The sequence below is a fragment of the Lissotriton helveticus genome, chromosome 6 (genome assembly GCF_964261635.1).
Source record: "Lissotriton helveticus chromosome 6, aLisHel1.1, whole genome shotgun sequence".
Lineage (NCBI taxonomy): Eukaryota > Metazoa > Chordata > Amphibia > Caudata > Salamandridae > Lissotriton > Lissotriton helveticus.
In genome coordinates, this window is record NC_136067.1 from 105062243 (window position 1) to 105086203 (window position 23961).

The window sequence follows — 23961 nt, forward strand, 5'->3', positions numbered from 1 at the left end:
AGGGGGTCGTGAATCGGTAGGTGACCCCACACTGTTGCCAGAGGGACTTCATGTATTTTGAGATAAAGTTCGTACCCCTGTCGCTGACGACTTCTCGGGGGAAGCCCACTCGAGAGAAGATCCCCATCAAGGCTCGACCCACTACTGGGGCTGTTATCGTACGAAGGGGGACCGCCTCAGGATAGCGGGTAGCGTGATCCACCAGGACCAGGATGAAGCGATGTCCCTGTGCTGTTCGGGGGTCCAGGGGCCCCACAATGTCTATTCCCACCCTTTCGAACGGGGTGGTCACCACGGGGAATGGTTGTAGGGGTGCCTTGAGTTTGCGGCTGCTCTTCCCACTGGCCTGGCAGGTCGGGCAGGACCGGCAATGGTTGGATACATCGTTCCTCATTTTGGGCCAAAAGAAGTGAGTCACCAGGCGGTGGTAGGTCTTGTCTTGGCCCAGGTGCCCGGCCAGGGGGACATCGTGGGCTAGGGTCAACAGGAAGTCTCTGAAGTGGAGGGGCACCACCAGCACTCGCCCGGCCCCCAGTTCTGCGATTTTCTGTTCGCTGTACAAGAGATCATTGTCCCAATAAACCCAGTGGGCCCCGGTGGTGTCTCCTTGGCTCTGGGCGAGCGCTTGCTGTCGCAATCCCTCGAGGGAGGGGCAGGTCTTTTGCTCCTGCCGGAATTGTTCCTGGGTGGGCCCCCCTTCTTGACGCCACTGAGCCAGGTCGGGAAGCTCGGGGGGCTGTGTGGACCCCTCTGGGGTGGGGTCCGGGTGGTCGGTCTGGGGGAAGTCTTCTTCTGGAGTGATCGAGGGCGGAGGCGCTGCCCATTCTGGTTCTTCTGGTCTAGGGATGGTGCGGGTGGCCATGGACCGGGTGGTTACGCAGGCCCAGTCCGGGAGACCCAACATCCCCAGATGCTCTCTTCTTTCCACGGCGGCCCACGGGGAGCTCTCGAGATCGTTCCCCAGGAGGCAGTCTACGGGGGCATCGTCACGGACAGTTACTTTCAGCATGCCGGACACTCCTCCCCATTCGAAGGGGACGCAGGCCATCCGACACAGGCTCTCCGAGTTGTCTGCCGATCGGACGGGGCAAAGTACGTTTGGTAGGATTTGTTCTGGGGTCACCAGGTGACAGCGGACGGCCGTCACACTGGCCCCGGTGTCACGCAGGGCCTCGGCCTTGCGCCCATTGATGCTCACCCATTGGCTGTACTTCCGAGTGTTGGCGGGCAGGGGAGTCCGCGGGACCATGTCTCTTCCTCCCAGGCATGCCAGGGTCATGGCGGCGGGTTCCCACTCGAACTGCTCCGACTCATAGGTCTCCTTGTCTTCGGAGATTTGTTCTTCTCCCAGGGCGGCGGCCGCCATCTGGCGGGGCCCGGGGACCTGGTTCTTCGGGCAGGTCGGGTCACTGGCATAGTGGCCGACTCGCTGGCATCGATGACACGTCACGTTAGCTCGGAACCCCGGGCGCATCGGGGGGTTTCCCCGGCCTGCTGGGGCCGGGGTGGCGTTAGTGGGTGCGGCCGGGGCGGCGTCTCTGCCCCGGCCCGGGCCTCCTCCTCCTCCTCGGGGACGATGGTGACCTTGGTTGGTTCTGTTCTGCTCATTCGGCCCACTCCGGGCCACTCGGGTGCTCTCCCACCGGTCAGCCTCGGTGGCGAGCTGCCGGGGTTCAGTCAATTTACTGTCGAGGAGGTGCTGCCTGAGCTCGACGAAACAGTTGTTGGAGAGGTGCTCCCACACAATGAGATTGAAGAGTTGTTCGTAGGTGGTTACGTTGTTACCCTTGATCCACCCTTCGAAGGCTCGGCTGAAATAGTTCACGTATTCCAACCACGTCGTACCTGGGATCCGGGTGCAGTTGCGGAACCTCTGGCGGTACATTTCGGGTGTAAGTCCATATCGACTGAGGAGGGCGGCCTTCATATGGTCATAGGACGTCATTTGATGGTCCGGAAGCTGCAGCAGGGCATCACGACCCTCGTTGATGAATCTCCCCCATAGACCGGCCCCCCAGTCACTTCGAGCGACCCGGTGGGCGGTCATGGCAATCTCATAGGCTTTGAACCACTGCTGTATGTCGTCGTTCCGGTGATATTCTCGGACCACATCCTTGGGGATGTGGACCTTCTGCTCGGTAGGACCCGGGGAGTGCGGTTGCTCGGGCACCCCTAGGTTTTTGTTCAGTTTGCGTATTTCTATCTCCGCTAGTTTGCACTCGTGCTCGTATGCCAGTCTTTTTTCTTCGAGGTCTCTCTGTCTCTGTTTTTCCTCTCGCTCTTCTCTGAGCCGTAAGTGTTCTAAGTTTATTTTTTGTTCCGCCAGTTTCAACTCTCCGTCTAATCTGAGTCGTGCCAAGTCTAACTCGTGTAATCTATTTTTTTCCCGCTCCTGGATCTCTTCATGGGAGGGGCCTGGTCTCCGTCCCTCCGTCCGGGTGGTGTTGACTTCCGGGGCTGCGGGGTCCCGGGGGGTTGCGGTATTTGTCTCTGTCCAGGCCTCTAGGGCGTTTTTGAAGTCTTCTTTTGTGCTTAGCCCGGTGGTAGCAATGCCTAAGTCCATGCAAAATTGTTTGAGCTCTCGGTGGTTGTATTCTTCCAGCTTTTCCATCTGGAACTTCTCCGCCGATCCGCTCTCTTTGGTCGTCATTGTGGTTTTAGTCGTAGGGCGAGTTACTGTCTGTACGGTACGCGTTGGTTCGGATCGCGCCGCTAGCCACCAATGTTAGACGGGGACCTGGAGGGTCGGCCGAGCAGAGTGATCGCACAGACAGGTAACTTCCCCCCCCACAGATGGACACCACACAAAGCTTATGGTAACACCTTTTATAGGCACTTCGGGTAGTAGAGTGGTACGATACAGGGCGATCAGGACACGATGATCCTCTCAATTCTAGTCTCTAGTAAGGGAAGGGGGTAGCGGGACAGTCTTGGTACCCACGGGTACGGGTGTGTAACCGTGATAGCTCACAATCCTCGAGCTCGGTGTTCGGATGGGTCAGACTGTGGCAGCGCCAGCAGGTCCCGAAGAGGTAGTAGGTGGCACGGGCCGCGGCAGCGCCAGCAGGTCCCAACGAGGATGAAGGTTTCAACGGGCCGCGGCAGCGCCAGCAGGTCCCACGAGAAGGCAGGTTACAACGGGCCGCGGCAGCGCCAGCAGGTCCCACGAGGATGAAGGTTACAACGGGCCGCGGCAGCGCCAGCAGGTCCCACGAGAACGCAGGTTGCAGAGGGCCGCGGCAGCGCCAGCAGGCAGGACAATAGTTCACAAGGCAGGGCTGTGGCAGCGCCAACAGTCCGTCAAGGATGAGTTCGTCGCGGTGTCTCTCGACTCCAGGATACAACTGCCTTCTTGTCCTGGGGCCGCCTCAGTTATAGGTCTGGCGCCCTTTGATGTCCGGACCCTCGCTCTTGGAGGTCGGGAGGTCTGGGATGAGGGAGTCCAGACACCCAGCAGGGGGGTGGAGCCAGCGCCCGAGGAGGCTGGGGGTGCTCGGCACCTGGCGGGGGAGAGCCATCGACACTTCGTACTCCCATTGACCCGCCAAGTGGGCCGTTCACCTCCTGGGTGGAGGGTGGTGCCGGGATGTCGGGGCCTGGCCAGGCCCAGGGTTGGGGTCGGGCTGAGGCCGCACGGCCGCGTGGTGCCGTGTCCAAGATGGCGGCTGGGCCGGGCAATGGTGCTGACGGTGGCCCGGGCCCTGTCCTGCGGGGAGGGAGCGAGCCCTGCATGTGCACTACACCCACCACCCTGATCATTTACACCTCTTCCAACACCCTGTGCATTTACACCTCATCCAACACTGAGCATCTGCACTTCGCCTAACACCCTGATTATTCACACCTTGTCCACTACCCTGTGCATTTGCACCTCATCCAACACCCTGATCATGTGTGCTTCATCCAGCACCTAGTCCATTCGCACCCCATCCAACACCCTTTGCATATGCACCTCATCCAACACTCTGAGCATAGGTACTTCATCCAGCACCCTTTGCCATTATACCTCATCCAAATCCTGAGCATCTGAACTTCACCCAACACCCTGATACTTTACACCTCATCCAACACCGTGTGCATTTACACCCCGTCCAAAAACACGTGCATTTACACCTAATCCAACTCCCTGAGCATCAGCACTTTATCCAACATTCTGAGAATCTGTACTTCATTTAAAATCCTGAGCATCTGTACTTCATCCAAATCACTTAGCATTTCAACCTCATCCAACAACCTGAGCATTTGTACTGCATCAACACCTTGTGCATTTGCATCTCGTCAAACACCCTGAGCATCTGTACTTCAACCAATACCCTGAGCATCTTCACTTCATCCAACTTCCTGTGAATGTACACCTCATCCAACATACTGAGCATCTTCCTTTATTCAAGACCCTGAGCATTTACAACTCATCCAACACCTGAGCATCTGTACTTCACTCAACACCCTGAGCATCTGCACTTCACCCAATACCGTGAGCATCTGCTCCTCATCCAAATCAGTGAGTGTTTTTACCTCATCCAACAATGAGCATTTGAACTTCATTGACACCCAGTAAATGTACACCTCCTCCAACACCCTGTGCATCTGCACTTCATCCTCCACCCTGTGCGTCTACACTTCATCCACCACCCTGATCACTTACACTTCGTCCAAAACCCTGTGCAACTACACCTTATCCAACACCCTGCGCATCTGCACTTCATCTACCCTGCTGATCATTTACATCTGCAGCTCATCCAACACCCTGAGCATCTGCACTCCATCCAAAACCCTGATCATCTGCACTTCATCCAAATCACTGAGCGTTTACTCCTCATCCAACAACCTTAGCATTTGCACTTCATCCATCACCCTGATCATTTACACCTCATCCAAATCCCAGAGCATTTACACCTCATCCAACACCCTAACATCTGCTCTTCCATCAACACCCTGATCATTTCCACGTCACCCAACACCCTGTGTATTTATGCCCCATCCAACTCCCTGTGCATTTACATCTCATCCAACTCCCTGAGCATCTGCACTTCATCCAACATTCCAAGAACCTGTACTTCTCCAAACACCCAGAGCATTTACACCTCATCAAACACCCTGAGTATCTGTGCTTCATCCAACACCTTGAGCATCTGCACCTCATCCAACACCCGGAGCGTCTGCACTTGATCCAACACCTTGAGTATCTGCACTATAACCAGCACTATGAGCATCTGCACTTCATCAAAACCTTGAGCACCTTTATTTCATCTAAATATCTGCGCGTTTACAGCTCATCCAACACCCTATGTATTTACACCTCGTCTAACACCCTGTGCATTTACATTCCATCCAACACCCTGCCCGACTGTGGAGAAGTGTGGCTCAATGGTTAGAGCGGCAGAGTGGAGAAGTGTGGCTCAATGGTTAGAGCGGCAGACCCTGATGCAGAGGTCTAGCCCGGGACCAGGGTTCAATTCCCCGCCTCGGCGGGTCTTGGGCTCAAAAATTCCACGGACCTGATAATTCTCGCCTCGGTGCCTATTCCAATCATGGAGTCCCACTCTGCAACTCTGGGCAATAGCTTGCTTAATCTCCACAACGGCCCCCACAACGCTAAGGATGCCTGGCCTCCACCTTGGGGGTGCCCAGGAGTGGACATCTCACAGGAAAAGCCAGGATGGGTTCCACAGCGGTATTCGTACAAGCGCCTTGAGACCCTTGCGGGTGAGTAGTGCGCTATACAAGTATCAATTTACATTTACATCTGCACTTCGCCCACTTCCCTGATCATTTACACATCATCCAACAGCCTGTGTATTTACACCTCAGCCAAAAAACCTGTGCATTTACATTCCATCCAAGACCCTGGGCATCTGCACTTCATCCAACACCCTGGGTATCTGCACTTCTCCCAACACCCTGTGCATTTACACCTCATCCAACAGCCCGGACATTTAGATATTGTACAACTCCCTGAGCATCGCCACTTCAGCCAACACCCTCTACATTTATACGTAATTTGAACGTTGTATGTTAAGCTCCATTTGAACATTTACAGTTCATCCTATACTATGTACGTTTTACAATTCATTCAACACTGTGTGCATTTGGACCTCACCCTGACATCTGTACTTCATCCAACACCCTAATCATCTGCACATTAACCAACACCCTGATCATTTACACCTCATCCAACACCCTGTGCATTTATACCCCATCCAACTCCCTGTGCATTTACATCTCACCCAACTCCCTGAGCATCTGCACTTCATACAACATTCCAAGAATCTGTACTTCTCCCAACATCATGAGCATTATTACCTCATCCAACACCCTGAGCATCAGCAGTTCATACAACAGTCTGATCATCTGCACGTCAAACCGTGAGCATTTACACCTCATCCAACACCCTGACTGTCAGAACTACATCCAACACCCTGAGCATTTAACCTCATCCAACACCCTGTGCATATGCACTTCATCCAACATTCAGCATATTTGCACTTCACCCACCACCCTGATCATTTACACCTCATCCAAAACCCTGTGCATTTACACCTCATCCAACACCCTGCACATCTGCACTTCACACACCACCCTGATCGTTTACACCTCATCCAAAACCCTGTGCATTTACACCTCATCCAACACAGGGGCGGCTGGTGACATTTGAAAGTGGTGCGCCGTAAACTAATTTGTATATTGCACCGCAGCGAGCGCAGCGAGCGAGCGAACCCGAACCACCTTGCATCCATCCATACATCATTCATGCATCCATCCAACACCCTGCACATCTGCACTTCACACACCACCCTGATCATTTACACCTCATCCAACATCCAGCATATTTGCACTTCACCCACCACCCTGGTCATTTACACCTCATCAAAAACCCTGTGCATTTACACCTCATCCAACATCCTAACAGGACCCAACAACCAGCCATCACCAACATCTTTGGCAGAGGTGCGTTACGACCAGAGCTGCTGACTTTGAAACTGAGGAACCATGTTGGAGTCTCGGCGTCGGCTAAACATCATGTGATTCTGGGCACATCACTTAATGTCCTTGTCTCTAAAAAATGAATGCGCCATTTTGCGTTGTAACTGGTGCTCATGTAAAGCGCTCCAATACATTCAGGTCGAGTTCGCGCTATAAAAAACATTTTTTTTTTAAACTTGAACTTGACAGGTGAGTCCTGTGTTCCCGAGACTCAGCTCCCACGGGGACTTGAAATCGTCCATTTTACGCACACCGAATCCTGCAAGACCCCAGGGGGAACCTCTAGCACCATTCAACCCAACGGTCAGCCTCAGGCCAGGGCAGCTGTCACTCAATGCCAGGCACTGCCAGGGCTTCCCGGTTTCCTGTCAGAGGCCCTTTCTGCACCCCACCCTCACCACATGCAACCACAACGCAAACACTCCGAGCGGCCATGTGCCAAGCACAGCATAGAGGAAAGGAAAAGGCATGCCCTGAGGGCACCTTTCTTGAGATCAGAGCGCTGCGCTTGGCAGCGGGAGTTGGCAAGTCCATTCCCGCTGCGCCACATCCAAATAGGGCAAGAAATGGGGTCCGCCTCGGATAGGGCCGTCCCACGGGGCCCCCACGTACATGCCTACCACCCATTACAAGAGAACCAGTGGGCATCACCAGGGGGGCACCGTGCAGCTGATCGAGGATGGGGCATTTTGGAGTGCATAATGAAGGGTGCGAGTGTAGAGGCAGGAAATACCAGTGCTCCGCAGAATACATTCCGAGGACATTTTTTTTGCCAGCTCTTTGAAAGCACTTCTACCTGGGTCTCTTGTCAAGCAAGTGATGGGCAAATCTTTCTTCGTCTACCTATTACCGCTCCGCAGTGCCCCCAAACCTCCAGAGTACCCTCCACCCAGATCTACTCACCACTTGCGGCTGCAGGGGCGACACGGCTTCTTCTGCCCCCGGGGGCTCCTCCGCTTCCCGGCTACCCACACAAGGAGTCGAGGAAGGCAGGGAAGCAGGTAGACGCCATCCCGTCTCATCCACCTGGTCCTCTGGGGCAGGAGAAGTCAAAAGGAGGGAAGCGGGGGAGCCAGAGCCCACGAGGCGCCTTGAAGCGGTGCGGCTCGGCGCCTGGAAGCCGTGCGGCGAGGCTGCGGTGCTGAGCCCGGGTGGAGGGCGCCCGTGGAGGGTGTCGGAGGGGAGAGCGCTGCCGCTGTGGTGCGGGCTGGGCTCGGCGCTCAGGAGCCCTGCCAAGCACCTGGCGTGTGGCTACACATCCGAGGCCTCGCCGCGGCATGGACACACATGTCGAAAGTATTCCGCCTTCCTCCCACGGCACTCGCAGCCCAGGAAAGGGAGCCAGGGAAGAAAAAACATAGCCTGAAACCAAAGTGCACGCACGGGGAGGGAGGAAGGAGGGACACGAGGCAGGCAGCAGGCCAGGCACGCTCGCAGAGCATCGTACGGGCCCTGCCTCTGCCTGTCCCCACGGGCGGCCATGACGGAGGCCTGCTGTGCCGCGGCGCGGGGAGTATCAATGACCTCGAGGGAGAAGGGTCATGCACGTGTCAAGAAAACCACACAGGAGCTTCTGTACCCGAGGCTTGCACCTCGAGGGGACGGTAGGGGGCACTGTCTGAGGCCTACTCAACCCCGAGGACTGGAACCATCACATCTCCAGAGACCCTTCACACACTTCCAGATGAGAGGAGGGGACTCTCACCTCCAGGAATCCCTCTCTGAGGCCTACTGAACCCCGAGGACTGGAACCATCACATCTCCAGAGACCCTTCACACACTTCCAGATGAGAGGAGGGGACTCTCACCTCCAGGAATCCCTCTCTGAGGCCTACTGAACCCCGAGGACTGGAACCATCACATCTCCAGAGACCCTTCACACACTTCCAGATGAGAGGAGGGGACTCTTTCACCTCCAGGAACCCCTCTCTGAGGCCTACTGAACCCCGAGGACTGCAACCATCACATCTTCAGAAACCCTTCACACACTTCCAGATGAGAGGAGGGGACTCTCACCTCCAGGAATCCCTCTCTGAGGCCTACTGGACCCCGAGGACTGGAACCATCACATCTCCAGGGACCCTTCACACACTTCCAGATGAGAGGAGGGGACTGTCACCTCCAGGAATCCCTCTCTGAGGCCTACTGAACCCCGAGGACTGGAACCATCACATCTCCAGAGACCCTTCACACACTTCCAGATGAGAGGAGGGGACTCTCACCTCCAGGAATCCCTCTCTGAGGCCTAGTGAACCCCGAGGACTGGAACCATCACATCTCCAGAGACCCTTCACACACTTCCAGATGAGAGGAAGGGACTCTCACCTCCAGGAATCCCTCTCTGAGGCCTACTGAACCCCGAGGACTGGAACCATCACATCTCCAGGGACCCTTCACACACTTCCAGATGAGAGGAGGGGACTCTCACCTCCAGGAATCCCTCTCTGAGGCCTACTGAACCCCGAGGACTGGAACCATCACATCTCCAGGGACCCTTCACACACTTCCAGATGAGAGGAGGGGACTCTCACCTCCAGGAATCCCTCTCTGAGGCCTACTGAACCCCGAGGACTGGAACCATCACATCTCCAGAGACCCTTCACACACTTCCAGATGAGAGGAGGGGACTCTCACCTTCAGGAACCCCTCTCTGATGCCTACTTGACCCCGAGGACTGGAACCATCACATCTCCAGAGACCCTTCACACACTTCCAGATGAGAGGAGGGGACTCTCACCTCCAGGAATCCCTCTCTGAGGCCTACTGAACCCCGAGGACTGGAACCATCACATCTCCAGGGACCCTTCACACACTTCCAGATGAGAGGAGGGGACTCTCACCTCCAGGAATCCCTCTCTGAGGCCTACAGAACCCCGAGGACTGGAACCATCACATCTCCAGGGACCCTTCACACACTTCCAGATGAGAGGAGGGGACTCTCACCTCCAGGAATCCCTCTCTGAGGCCTACTGAACCCCGAGGACTGGAACCATCACATCTCCAGAGACCCTTCACACACTTCCAGATGAGAGGAGGGGACTCTCACCTTCAGGAACCCCTCTCTGATGCCTACTGAACCCCAAGGACTGGAACCATCACATCTCCAGAGACCCTTCACACACTTCCAGATGAGAGGAGGGGACTCTCACCTTCAGGAACCCCTCTCTGATGCCTACTGAACCCCGAGGACTGGAACCATCACATCTCCAGAGACCCTTCACACACTTCCAGATAAGGGGAGGGGACTCTCACCTTCAGGAACCCCTCTCTGTGGCCTACTGAACCCCGAAGACTGGAACCATCACATCTCCAGAGACCCTTCACACAGTTCCAGATGATAGGAGGGGACTCTCACCTTCAGGAACCCCTCTCTGATGCCTACGCACACTTCCAGATGAGAGGAGGGGACTCTCTCACCTCCAGGAATCCCTCTCTGAGGCCTACTGAACCCCGAGGACTGGAACCATCACATCTCCAGAGACCCTTCACACACTTCCAGATGAGAGGAGGGGACTCTCACCTCCAGGAATCCCTCTCTGAGGCCTAGTGAACCCCGAAGACTGGAACCATCACATCTCCAGGGACCCTTCACACACTTCCAGATGAGAGGAGGGGACTCTCACCTTCAGGAACCCCTCTCTGAGGCCTACTGAACCCCGAGGACTGGAACCATCACATCTCCAGAGACCCTTCACACACTTCCAGATGAGAGGAGGGGACTCTTTCACCTCCAGGAACCCCTCTCTGAGGCCTACTGAACCCCGAGGACTGCAACCATCACATCTTCAGAAACCCTTCACACACTTCCAGATGAGAGGAGGGGACTCTCACCTCCAGGAATCCCTCTCTGAGGCCTACTGGACCCCGAGGACTGGAACCATCACATCTCCAGGGACCCTTCACACACTTCCAGATGAGAGGAGGGGACTGTCACCTCCAGGAATCCCTCTCTGAGGCCTACTGAACCCCGAGGACTGGAACCATCACATCTCCAGAGACCCTTCACACACTTCCAGATGAGAGGAGGAGACTCTCACCTCCAGGAATCCCTCTCTGAGGCCTAGTGAACCCCGAGGACTGGAACCATCACATCTCCAGAGACCCTTCACACACTTCCAGATGAGAGGAAGGGACTCTCACCTCCAGGAATCCCTCTCTGAGGCCTACTGAACCCCGAGGACTGGAACCATCACATCTCCAGGGACCCTTCACACACTTCCAGATGAGAGGAGGGGACTCTCACCTCCAGGAATCCCTCTCTGAGGCCTACTGAACCCCGAGGACTGGAACCATCACATCTCCAGGGACCCTTCACACACTTCCAGATGAGAGGAGGGGACTCTCACCTCCAGGAATCCCTCTCTGAGGCCTACTGAACCCCGAGGACTGGAACCATCACATCTCCAGAGACCCTTCACACACTTCCAGATGAGAGGAGGGGACTCTCACCTTCAGGAACCCCTCTCTGATGCCTACTTGACCCCGAGGACTGGAACCATCACATCTCCAGAGACCCTTCACACACTTCCAGATGAGAGGAGGGGACTCTCACCTCCAGGAATCCCTCTCTGAGGCCTACTGAACCCCGAGGACTGGAACCATCACATCTCCAGGGACCCTTCACACACTTCCAGATGAGAGGAGGGGACTCTCACCTCCAGGAATCCCTCTCTGAGGCCTACTGAACCCCGAGGACTGGAACCATCACATCTCCAGGGACCCTTCACACACTTCCAGATGAGAGGAGGGGACTCTCACCTCCAGGAATCCCTCTCTGAGGCCTACTGAACCCCGAGGACTGGAACCATCACATCTCCAGAGACCCTTCACACACTTCCAGATGAGAGGAGGGGACTCTCACCTTCAGGAACCCCTCTCTGATGCCTACTGAACCCCAAGGACTGGAACCATCACATCTCCAGAGACCCTTCACACACTTCCAGATGAGAGGAGGGGACTCTCACCTTCAGGAACCCCTCTCTGATGCCTACTGAACCCCGAGGACTGGAACCATCACATCTCCAGAGACCCTTCACACACTTCCAGATAAGGGGAGGGGACTCTCACCTTCAGGAACCCCTCTCTGTGGCCTACTGAACCCCGAAGACTGGAACCATCACATCTCCAGAGACCCTTCACACAGTTCCAGATGATAGGAGGGGACTCTCACCTTCAGGAACCCCTCTCTGATGCCTACGCACACTTCCAGATGAGAGGAGGGGACTCTCTCACCTCCAGGAATCCCTCTCTGAGGCCTACTGAACCCCGAGGACTGGAACCATCACATCTCCAGAGACCCTTCACACACTTCCAGATGAGAGGAGGGGACTCTCACCTCCAGGAATCCCTCTCTGAGGCCTAGTGAACCCCGAAGACTGGAACCATCACATCTCCAGGGACCCTTCACACACTTCCAGATGAGAGGAGGGGACTCTCACCTTCAGGAACCCCTCTCTGAGGCCTACTGAACCCCGAGGACTGGAACCATCACATCTCCAGAGACCCTTCACACACTTCCAGATGAGAGGAGGGGACTCTTTGACCTCTAGGAACCCCTCTCTGAGGCCTACTGAACCCCGAGGACTGGAACCATCACATCTCCAGGGACCCTTCACACACTTCCAGATGAGAGGAGGGGACTCTCACCTCCAGGACTCCCTCTCTGAGGCCCACTGAACCCCGAGGACTGGAACCATCACATCTCCAGAGACCCTTCACACACTTCCAGATGAGAGGAGGGGACTCTCACCTCCAGGAATCCCTCTCTGAGGCCTACTGAACCCCGAGGACTGGAATCATCACATCTCCAGAGACCCTTCACACACTTCCAGATGATAGGAGGGGACTCTCACCTTCAGGAACCCCTCTCTGATGCCTACTGAACCCCAAGGACTGGAACCATCACATCTCCAGAGACCCATCACACACTTCCAGATGAGAGGAGGGGACTCTCACCTCCAGGAATCCCTCTCTGATGCCTACTGAACCCCGAGGACTGGAACCATCACATCTCCAGAGACCCTTCACACACTTCCAGATGAGAGGAGGGGACTCTCACCTCCAGGAACCCCTCTCTGAGGCCTACTGAACCCCGAGGACTGGAACCATCACATATCCAGAGACCCTTAACACACTTCCAGATGATAGGAGGGGACTCGTTCACCTCCAGGAACCCATCTTTGAGGCCTACTGAACCCCGAGGACTGGAACCATCACATCTCCAGAGACCCTTCACACACTTCCAGATGATAGGAGGGGACTCTTTCACCTCCAGGAACCCCTCTCTGAGGCCTACTGAACCCCGAGGACTGGAACCATCACATCTCCAGAGACCCTTCACACACTTCCAGATAAGGAGAGGGGACTCTCACCTTCAGGAACCCCTCTCTGTGGCCTACTGAACCCCGAAGACTGGAACCATCACATCTCCAGAGACCCTTCACACACTTCCAGATGAGAGTAGGGGACTCTCATCTCCAGGAACCCCTCTCTGAGGACTACTGAACCCCGAGGACTGGAACCATCACATCTCCAGAGACCCTTCACACACTTCCAGATGATAGGAGGGGACTCTCACCTCCAGGAACCCCTCTCTGAGGCCTACTGAACCCCGAGGACTGGAACCATCACATCTCCAGAGACCCTTCACACACTTCCAGACGATAGGAGGGGACTCTTTGACCTCTAGGAACCTCTCTCTGAGGCCTACTGAACCCCGAGGACTGGAACCATCACATCTCCAGAGACCCTTCACACACTTCCAGACGATAGGAGGGGACTCTTTCACCTCCAGGAACCCCTCTCTGAGGTCTACTGAACCCCGAGGACTGGAACCATCACATCTCCAGAGACCCTTCACACACTTCCAGATGATAGGAGGGGACTCTTTCACCTCCAGGAACCCCTCTCTGAGGCCTACTGAACCCCGAGGACTGCAACCATCACATCTCCAGAGACCCTTCACACACTTCCAGATGATAGGAGGGGACTCTTTGACCTGCAGGAACCCCTCTCTGAGGTCTACTGAACCCCGAGGACTGGAACCATCACATCTCCAGAGACCCTTCACACACTTCCAGACGATAGGAGGGGACTCTTTCACCTCCAGGAACCCCTCTCTGAGGTCTACTGAACCCCGAGGACTGGAACCATCACATCTCCAGAGACCCTTCACACACTTCCAGATGATAGGAGGGGACTCTCACCTCCAGGAACCCCTCTCTGAGGCCTACTGAACCCCGAGGACTGGAACCATCACATCTCCAGAGACCCTTCACACACTTCCAGAAGAGAGGAGGGGACTCTCACCTCCAGGAATCCCTCTCTGAGGCCTACTGAACCCCGAGGACTGGAACCATCACATCTCCAGAATCCCTTCACACACTTCCAGATGAGAGGAGGGGACTCTCACCTCCAGGAATCCCTCTCTGAGGCCTACTGAACCCCGGGGAGTGGAACCATCACATCTCCAGAGACCCTTCACACACTTCCAGATGAGAGGAGGGGACTCTCACCTCCAGGAATCCATCTCTGAGGCCTAGTGAACCCCGAGGACTGGAACCATCACATCTCCAGAGACCCTTCACACACTTCCAGATGAGAGGAGGGGACTCTCACCTCCAGGAATCCCTCTCTGAGGCCTACTGAACCCCGAGGACTGGAACCATCACATCTCCAGAGACCCTTTACACACTTCCAGATGAGAGGAGGGGACTCTCACCTCCAGGAACCCCTCTCTGAGGCCTACTGAACCCCGAGGACTGGAACCATCACATCTCCAGAGACCCTTCACACACTTCCAGATGAGAGGAGGGGACTCTCACCTCCAGGAATCCCTCTCTGAGGCCTAATGAACCCGAGGACTGGAACCATCACATCTCCAGAGACCCTTCACACACTTCCAGATGAGAGGAGGGGACTCTCACCTCCAGGAATCCCTCTCTGAGGCCTACTGAACCCCGAGGACTGGAACCATCACATCTCCAGAGACCCTTCACACACTTCCAGATGATAGGAGGGGACTCTCACCTTCAGGAACCCCTCTCTGATGCCTACTGAACCCCAAGGACTGGAACCATCACATCTCCAGAGACCCTTCACACACTTTCAGATGAGAGGAGGGGACTCTCACCTTCAGGAACCCCTCTCTGATGCCTACTGAACCCCGAGGACTGGAACCATCACATCTCCAGAGACCCATCACACACTTCCAGATGAGAGAAGGGGACTCTCACCTCCAGGAATCCCTCTCTGAGGCCTACTGAACCCCGAGGACTGGAACCATCACATCTCCAGAGACCCTTCACACACTTCCAGATGATAGGAGGGGACTCTCACCTCCAGGAACCCCTCTCTGAGGCCTACTGAACCCCGAGGACTGGAACCATCACATCTCCAGAGACCCTTCACACACTTCCAGATCAGATGAGGGGACTATTTGACCACTAGGAACCCCTCTCTGAGGCCTACTGAACCCCGAGGACTGGAACCATCACATCTCCAGAGACCCTTCACACACTTCCAGACGATAGGAGGGGACTCTTTCACCTCCAGGAACCCCTCTCTGAGGTCTACTGAACCCCGAGGACTGGAACCATCACATCTCCAGAGACCCTTCACACACTTCCAGATGATAGGAGGGGACTCTTTCACCTCCAGGAACCCCTCTCTGAGGCCTACTGAACCCCGAGGACTGCAACCATCACATCTCCAGAAACCCTTCACACACTTCCAGATGATAGGAGGGGACTCTTTGACCTCCAGGAACCCCTCTCTGAGGTCTACTGAACCCCGAGGACTGGAACCATCACATCTCCAGAGACCCTTCACACACTTCCAGATAAGGGGAGGGGACTCCCACCTTCAGGAACCCCTCTCTGTGGCCTACTGAACCCCGAAGACTGGAACCATCACATCTCCAGAGACCCTTCACACACTTCCAGATGAGAGGAGGGGACTCTCACCTCCAGGAATCCCTCTCTGAGGCCTACTGAACCCCGAGGACTGGAACCATCACATCTCCAGGGACCCTTCACACACTTCCAGATGAGAGGAGGGGACTCTCACCTCCAGGAATCCCTCTCTGAGGCCTACTGAACCCCGAGGACTGGAACCATCACAACTCCAGAGACCCTTCACACACTTCCAAATGAGAGGAGGGGACTCTCACCTCCAGGAATCCCTCTCTGAGGCCTAGTGAACCCCGAGGACTGGAACCATCACATCTCCAGAGACCCTTCACACACTTCCAGATGAGAGGAGGGGACTCTCACCTCCAGGAATCCCTCTCTGAGGCCTACTGAACCCCGAGGACTGGAACCATCACATCTCCAGGGACCCTTCACACACTTCCCGATGAGAGGAGGGGACTCTCACCTCCAGGAATCCCTCTCTGAGGCCTACTGAACCCCGAGGACTGGAACCATCACATCTCCAGGGACCCTTCACACACTTCCAGATGAGAGGAGGGGACTCTCACCTCCAGGAATCCCTCTCTGAGGCCTACTGAACCCCGAGGACTGGAACCATCACATCTCCAGAGACCCTTCACACACTTCCAGATGAGAGGAGGGGACTCTCACCTTCAGGAACCCCTCTCTGATGCCTACTGAACCCCGAGGACTGGAACCATCACATCTCCAGAGACCCTTCACACACTTCCAGATGAGAGGAGGGGACTCTCACCTCCAGGAATCCCTCTCTGAGGCCTACTGAACCCCGAGGACTGGAACCATCACATCTCCAGGGACCCTTCACACACTTCCAGTTGATAGGAGGGGACGCTTTCACCTCCAGGAACCCCTCTCTGAGGCGTACTGAACCCCGAGGACTGGAACCATCACATCTCCAGAGACCCTTCACACACTTCCAGATGAGAGGAGGGGACTCTCACCTCCAGGAATCCCTCTCTGAGGCCTACTGAACCCCGAGGACTGGAACCATCACATCTCCAGGGACCCTTCACACACTTCCAGATGAGAGGAGGGGACTCTCACCTCCAGGAATCCCTCTCTGAGGCCTACTGAACCCCGAGGACTGGAACCATCACATCTCCAGAGACCCTTCACACACTTCCAGATGAGAGGAGGGGACTCTCACCTCCAGGAATCCCTCTCTGAGGCCTACTGAACCCCGAGGACTGGAACCATCACATCTCCAGAGACCCTTCACACACTTCCAGATGAGAGGAGGGGACTCTCACCTTCAGGAACCCCTCTCTGATGCCTACTGAACCCCGAGGACTGGAACCATCACATCTCCAGAGACCCTTCACACACTTCCAGATGAGAGGAGGGGACTCTCACCTCCAGGAATCCCTCTCTGAGGCCTACTGAACCCCGAGGACTGGAACCATCACATCTCCAGGGACCCTTCACACACTTTCAGATGAGAGGAGGGGACTCTCACCTCCAGGAATCCCTCTCTGAGGCCTACTGAATCCCGAGGACTGGAACCATCACATCTCCAGAGACCCTTCACACACTTCCAGATGAGAGGAGGGGACTCTCACCTCCAGGAATCCCTCTCTGAGGCCTACTGAACCCCGAGGACTGGAACCATCACATCTCCAGAGACCCTTCACACACTTCCAGATGATAGGAGGGGACTCTCACCTTCAGGAACCCCTCTCTGATGCCTACTGAACCCCAAGGACTGGAACCATCACATCTCCAGAGACCCTTCACACACTTCCAGATGAGAGGAGGGGACTCTCACCTTCAGGAACCCCTCTCTGATGCCTACTGAACCCCGAGGACTGGAACCATCACATCTCCAGAGACCCTTCACACACTTCCAGATGAGAGGAGGGGACTCTCACCTCCAGGAATCCCTCTCTGAGGCCTACTGAACCCCGAGGACTGGAAGACCCTTCACACACTTCCAGATGAGAGGAGGGGACTCTCACCTCCAGGAATCCCTCTCTGAGGCCTAGTGAACCCCGAGGACTGGAACTATCACATCTCCAGAGACCCTTCACACACTTCCAGATGAGAGAAGGGGACTCTCACCTCCAGGAATCCCTCTCTGAGGCCTACTGAACCCCGAGGACTGGAACCATCACATCTCCAGAGACCCTTCACACACTTCCAGATGATAGGAGGGGACTCTCACCTCCAGGAACCCCTCTCTGAGGCCTACTGAACCCCGAGGACTGGAACCATCACATCTCCAGAGACCCTTCACACACTTCCAGATCAGATGAGGGGACTATTTGACCACTAGGAACCCCTCTCTGAGGCCTACTGAACCCCGAGGACTGGAACCATCACATCTCCAGAGACCCTTCACACACTTCCAGACGATAGGAGGGGACTCTTTCACCTCCAGGAACCCCTCTCTGAGGTCTACTGAACCCCGAGGACTGGAACCATCACATCTCCAGAGACCCTTCACACACTTCCAGATGATAGGAGGGGACTCTTTCACCTCCAGGAACCCCTCTCTGAGGCCTACTGAACCCCGAGGACTGCAACCATCACATCTCCAGAAACCCTTCACACACTTCCAGATGATAGGAGGGGACTCTTTGACCTCCAGGAACCCCTCTCTGAGGTCTACTGAACCCCGAGGACTGGAACCATCACATCTCCAGAGACCCTTCACACACTTCCAGATAAGGGGAGGGGACTCCCACCTTCAGGAACCCCTCTCTGTGGCCTACTGAACCCCGAAGACTGGAACCATCACATCTCCAGAGACCCTTCACACACTTCCAGATGAGAGGAGGGGACTCTCACCTCCAGGAATCCCTCTCTGAGGCCTACTGAACCCCGAGGACTGGAACCATCACATCTCCAGAGACCCTTCACACACTTCCAAATGAGAGGAGGGGACTCTCACCTCCAGGAATCCCTCTCTGAGGCCTAGTGAACCCCGAGGACTGGAACCATCACATCTCCAGAGACCCTTCACACACTTCCAGATGAGAGGAGGGGACTCTCACCTCCAGGAATCCCTCTCTGAGGCCTACTGAACCCCGAGGACTGGAACCATCACATCTCCAGGGACCCTTCACACACTTCCCGATGAGAGGAGGGGACTCTCACCTCCAGGAATCCCTCTCTGAGGCCTACTGAACCCCGAGGACTGGAACCATCACATCTCCAGGGACCCTTCACACACTTCCAGATGAGAGGAGGGGACTCTCACCTCCAGGAATCCCTCTCTGAGGCCTACTGAACCCCGAGGACTGGAACCATCACATCTCCAGAGACCCTTCACACACTTCCAGATGAGAGGAGGGGACTCTCACCTTCAGGAACCCCTCTCTGATGCCTACTGAACCCCGAGGACTGGAACCATCACATCTCCAGAGACCCTTCACACACTTCCAGATGAGAGGAGGGGACTCTCACCTCCAGGAATCCCTCTCTGAGGCCTACTGAACCCCGAGGACTGGAACCATCACATCTCCAGGGACCCTTCACACACTTCCAGTTGATAGGAGGGGACGCTTTCACCTCCAGGAACCCCTCTCTGAGGCGTACTGAACCCCGAGGACTGGAACCATCACATCTCCAGAGACCCTTCACACACTTCCAGATGAGAGGAGGGGACTCTCACCTCCAGGAATCCCTCTCTGAGGCCTACTGAACCCCGAGGACTGGAACCATCACATCTCCAGGGACCCTTCACACACTTCCAGATGAGAGGAGGGGACTCTCACCTCCAGGAATCCCTCTCTGAGGCCTACTGAACCCCGAGGACTGGAACCATCACATCTCCAGAGACCCTTCACACACTTCCAGATGAGAGGAGGGGACTCTCACCTCCAGGAATCCCTCTCTGAGGCCTACTGAACCCCGAGGACTGGAACCATCACATCTCCAGAGACCCTTCACACACTTCCAGATGAGAGGAGGGGACTCTCACCTTCAGGAACCCCTCTCTGATGCCTACTGAACCCCGAGGACTGGAACCATCACATCTCCAGAGACCCTTCACACACTTCCAGATGAGAGGAGGGGACTCTCACCTCCAGGAATCCCTCTCTGAGGCCTACTGAACCCCGAGGACTGGAACATCACATCTCCAGGGACCCTTCACACACTTCCAGTTGATAGGAGGGGACGCTTTCACCTCCAGGAACCCCTCTCTGAGGCGTACTGAACCCCGAGGACTGGAACCATCACATCTCCAGAGACCCTTCACACACTTCCAGATGAGAGGAGGGGACTCTCACCTCCAGGAATCCCTCTCTGAGGCCTACTGAACCCCGAGGACTGGAACCATCACATCTCCAGAGACCCTTCACACACTTCCAGATAAGGGGAGGGGACTCTCACCTTCAGGAACCCCTCTCTGTGGGCTACTGAACCCCGAAGACTGGAACCATCACATCTCCACAGACCCTTCACACACTTCCAGATGAGAGGAGGGGACTCTCATCTCCAGCAACCCCTCTCTGAGGCCTACTTAGCCCCGAGGACTGGAATCATCACATCTCCAGAGACCCTTCACACACTTCCAGATGATAGGAGGGGACTCTCACCTCCAGGAACCCCTCTCTGAGGCCTACTGAACCCCGAGGACTGGAACCATCACATCTCCAGAGACCCTTCACACACTTCCAGATGAGAGGAGGGGACTCTTTCCCCTCCAGGAATCCCTCTCTGAGGCCTACTAAACCCTGAGGACTGGAACCATCACATATCCAGAGACCCTTCACACACTTCCAGATGATAGGAGGGGACTCGTTCACCTCCAGGAACCCATCTTCGAGGCCTACTGAACCCCGAGGACTGGAACCATCACATCTCCAGAGACCCTTCACACACTTCCAGATGATAGGAGGGGACTCTTTCACCTCCAGGAACCCCTCTCTGAGGCCTACTGAACCCCGAGGACTGGAACCATCACATCTCCAGAGACCCTTCACACACTTCCGGATAAGGGGAGGGGACTCTCACCTTCAGGAACCCCTCTCTGTGGCCTACTGAACCCCGAAGACTGGAACCATCACATCTCCAGAGACCCTTCACACACTTCCAGATGATAGGAGGGGACTCTTTCACCTCCAGGAATCCCTCTCTGAGGCCTACTGAACCCCGAGGACTGGAACCATCACATCTCCAGAGACCCTTCACACACTTCCAGACGATAGGAGGGGACTCTTTCACCTCCAGGAACCCCTCTCTGAGGCCTACTGAACCCCGAGGACTGGAACCATCTCATCTCCAGAGACCCTTCACACACTTCCAGATGATAGGAGGGGACTCTTTCACCTCCAGGAACCCCTCTCTGAGGCCTACTGAACCCCGAGGACTGCAACCATCACATCTCCAGAGACCCTTCACACACTTCCAGATGATAGGAGGGGACTCTTTGACCTCCAGGAACCCCTCTCTGAGGCCTACTGAACCCCGAGGACTGGAACCATCACATCTCCAGAGACCCTTCACACACTTCCAGATAAGGGGAGGGGACTCTCACCTCCAGGAATCCCTCTCTGAGGCCTACTGAACCCCAAGGACTGGAACCATCACATCTCCAGCTACCCTCACACACTTCCAGATAAGGGGAGGGGAATCTCACCTCCAGGAATCCCTCTCTGAGGCCTACTGAACCCCGAGGACTGGAACATCACATCTTCAGAGACCCTTCACACACTTCCAGATAAGGGAAGGGGACTCTCACCTCCAGGAATCCCTCTCTGAGGCCTACTGAACCCCGAGGACTGGAACCATCACATCTCCAGAGACCCTTCACACACTTCCAGATGATAGGAGGGGACTCTTTCACCTCCAGGAACCCCTCTCTGAGGCCTACTGAACCCCGAGGACTGGAACCATCACATCTCCAGAGACCCTTCACACACTTCCAGATAAGGGGAGGGGACTCTCACCTCCAGGAATCCCTCTCTGAGGCCTACTGAACCCAGAGGACTGGAACCATCACATCTCCCGAGACCCTCACACACTTTCAGATGAGAGGAGGGGACTCTCACCTCCAGGAATCCCTCTCTGAGGCCTACTGAACCCCGAGGACTGGAACCATCACATCTCCAGAGACCCTCACACACTTCCAGATGACAGGAGGGGACTCTCACCTCCAGGAATCCCTCTCTGAGGCCTACTGAACCCCGAGGACTGGAACCATCACATCTCCCGAGACCCTCACACACTTTCAGATGAGAGGAGGGGACTCTCAACTCCAGGAATCCCTCTCTGATGCCTACTGAACCCCAAGGACTGGAACCATCACATCTCCAGCTACCCTCACACACTTCCAGATGAGAGGAGGGGACTCTCACCTCCAGGAATCCCTCTCTGAGGCCTACTGAACCCCGAGGACTGGAATCATCACATTTCCAGAGACCCTTCAAACACTTCCAGATAACGGGAGGGGACTCTCACCTCCAGGAATCCCTCTCTGAGGCCTAGTGAACCCCGAGGACTGGAACCATCACATCTCCAGAGACCCTTCACACACTTCCAGATGATAGGAGGGGACTCTCACCTCCAGGAATCCCTCTCTGATGCCTACTGAACCCGACGGACTGGAACCATCACATCACCAGCGACCCTCACACACACTTCCAGATGAGAGGAGGGGACTCTCACCTCCAGGAATCCCTCTCTGAGGCCTACTGAACCCCGAGGACTGGAACCATCACATCTCCAGAGACCCTTCACACACTTCCAGTTGATAGGAGGGGACGCTTTCACCTCCAGGAACCCCTCTCTGAGGCCTACTGAACCTCGAGGACTGGAACCATCACATCTCCAGAGACCCTTCACACACTTCCAGATGAGAGGAGGGGACTCTCACCTCCAGGAATCCCTCTCTGAGGCCTACTGAACCCCGAGGACTGGAACCATCACATCTCCAGAGATCCTTCACACACTTCCAGATGAGAGGAGGTGACTCTCACCTCCAGGAATCCCTCTCTTAGGCCCACTGGACCCATCACACACTTCCAGATGAGAGGAGGGGACTCTCTCACCTACAGGAACCCCTCTCTGAGGTTGAACCCCGAGGCCTGGAACCATCACATCTCCAGAGACCCTTCACACACTTCCAGATGAGAGGAGGGGACTCTCACCTCCAGGAATCCCTCTCTGAGGCCTACTGAACCCCGAGGACTGGAACCATCACATCTCCAGCGACCCTCACACACTTCCAGATGAGAGGAGGGGACTCTCACCTCCAGGAATCCCTCTCTGAGGCCTACTGAACCCCAAGGACTGGAACCATCACATCTCCAGCGACCCTCACACACTTCCAGATGAGAGGAGGGGACTCTCACCTATAGGAACCCCTCTCTGAGGCCTACTGAACCCCGAGGACTGGAACCATCACATCTCCAGAGACCCATCACACACGTCCAGATGAGAGGAGGGGACTCTTTCACCTACAGGAACCCCTCTCTGAGGTTGAACCCCGAGGACTGGAACCATCACATCTCCAGCTACCCTCACACACTTCCAGATGAGAGGAGGGGACTCTCACCTCCAGGAATCCCTCTCTGAGGCCTACTGAACCCCGAGGACTGGAATCATCACATTTCCAGAGACCCTTCAAACACTTCCAGATAACGGGAGGGGACTCTCACCTCCAGGAATCCCTCTCTGAGGCCTAGTGAACCCCGAGGACTGGAACCATCACATCTCCAGAGACCCTTCACACACTTCCAGATGATAGGAGGGGACTCTCACCTCCAGGAATCCCTCTCTGATGCCTACTGAACCCGACGGACTGGAACCATCACATCACCAGCGACCCTCACACACACTTCCAGATGAGAGGAGGGGACTCTCACCTCCAGGAATCCCTCTCTGAGGCCTACTGAACCCCGAGGACTGGAACCATCACATCTCCAGAGACCCTTCACACACTTCCAGTTGATAGGAGGGGACGCTTTCACCTCCAGGAACCCCTCTCTGAGGCCTACTGAACCTCGAGGACTGGAACCATCACATCTCCAGAGACCCTTCACACACTTCCAGATGAGAGGAGGGGACTCTCACCTCCAGG

At 55.7% G+C, this 23961-nt stretch overlaps 1 protein-coding gene across 3 annotated transcripts in view; it reads right to left on the reverse strand.

The window, feature by feature from the left end:
* DLK2 (delta like non-canonical Notch ligand 2) overlaps window positions 1-23961 on the reverse strand; it is a 217385-nt gene that overhangs the window by 102334 nt on the left and 91090 nt on the right. Inside the window, exon 1 of one of the 3 annotated variants that reach the window (XM_078647436.1) lies at window positions 7888-8189. The exons of the other annotated variants lie outside the window; for them this stretch is intronic. The gene's annotated coding sequence lies outside the window, so the exon portion shown is untranslated. Of the gene's footprint in view, window positions 1-7887; window positions 8190-23961 lie in introns of those variants that run through there. 3 annotated transcript variants of the gene reach the window in all.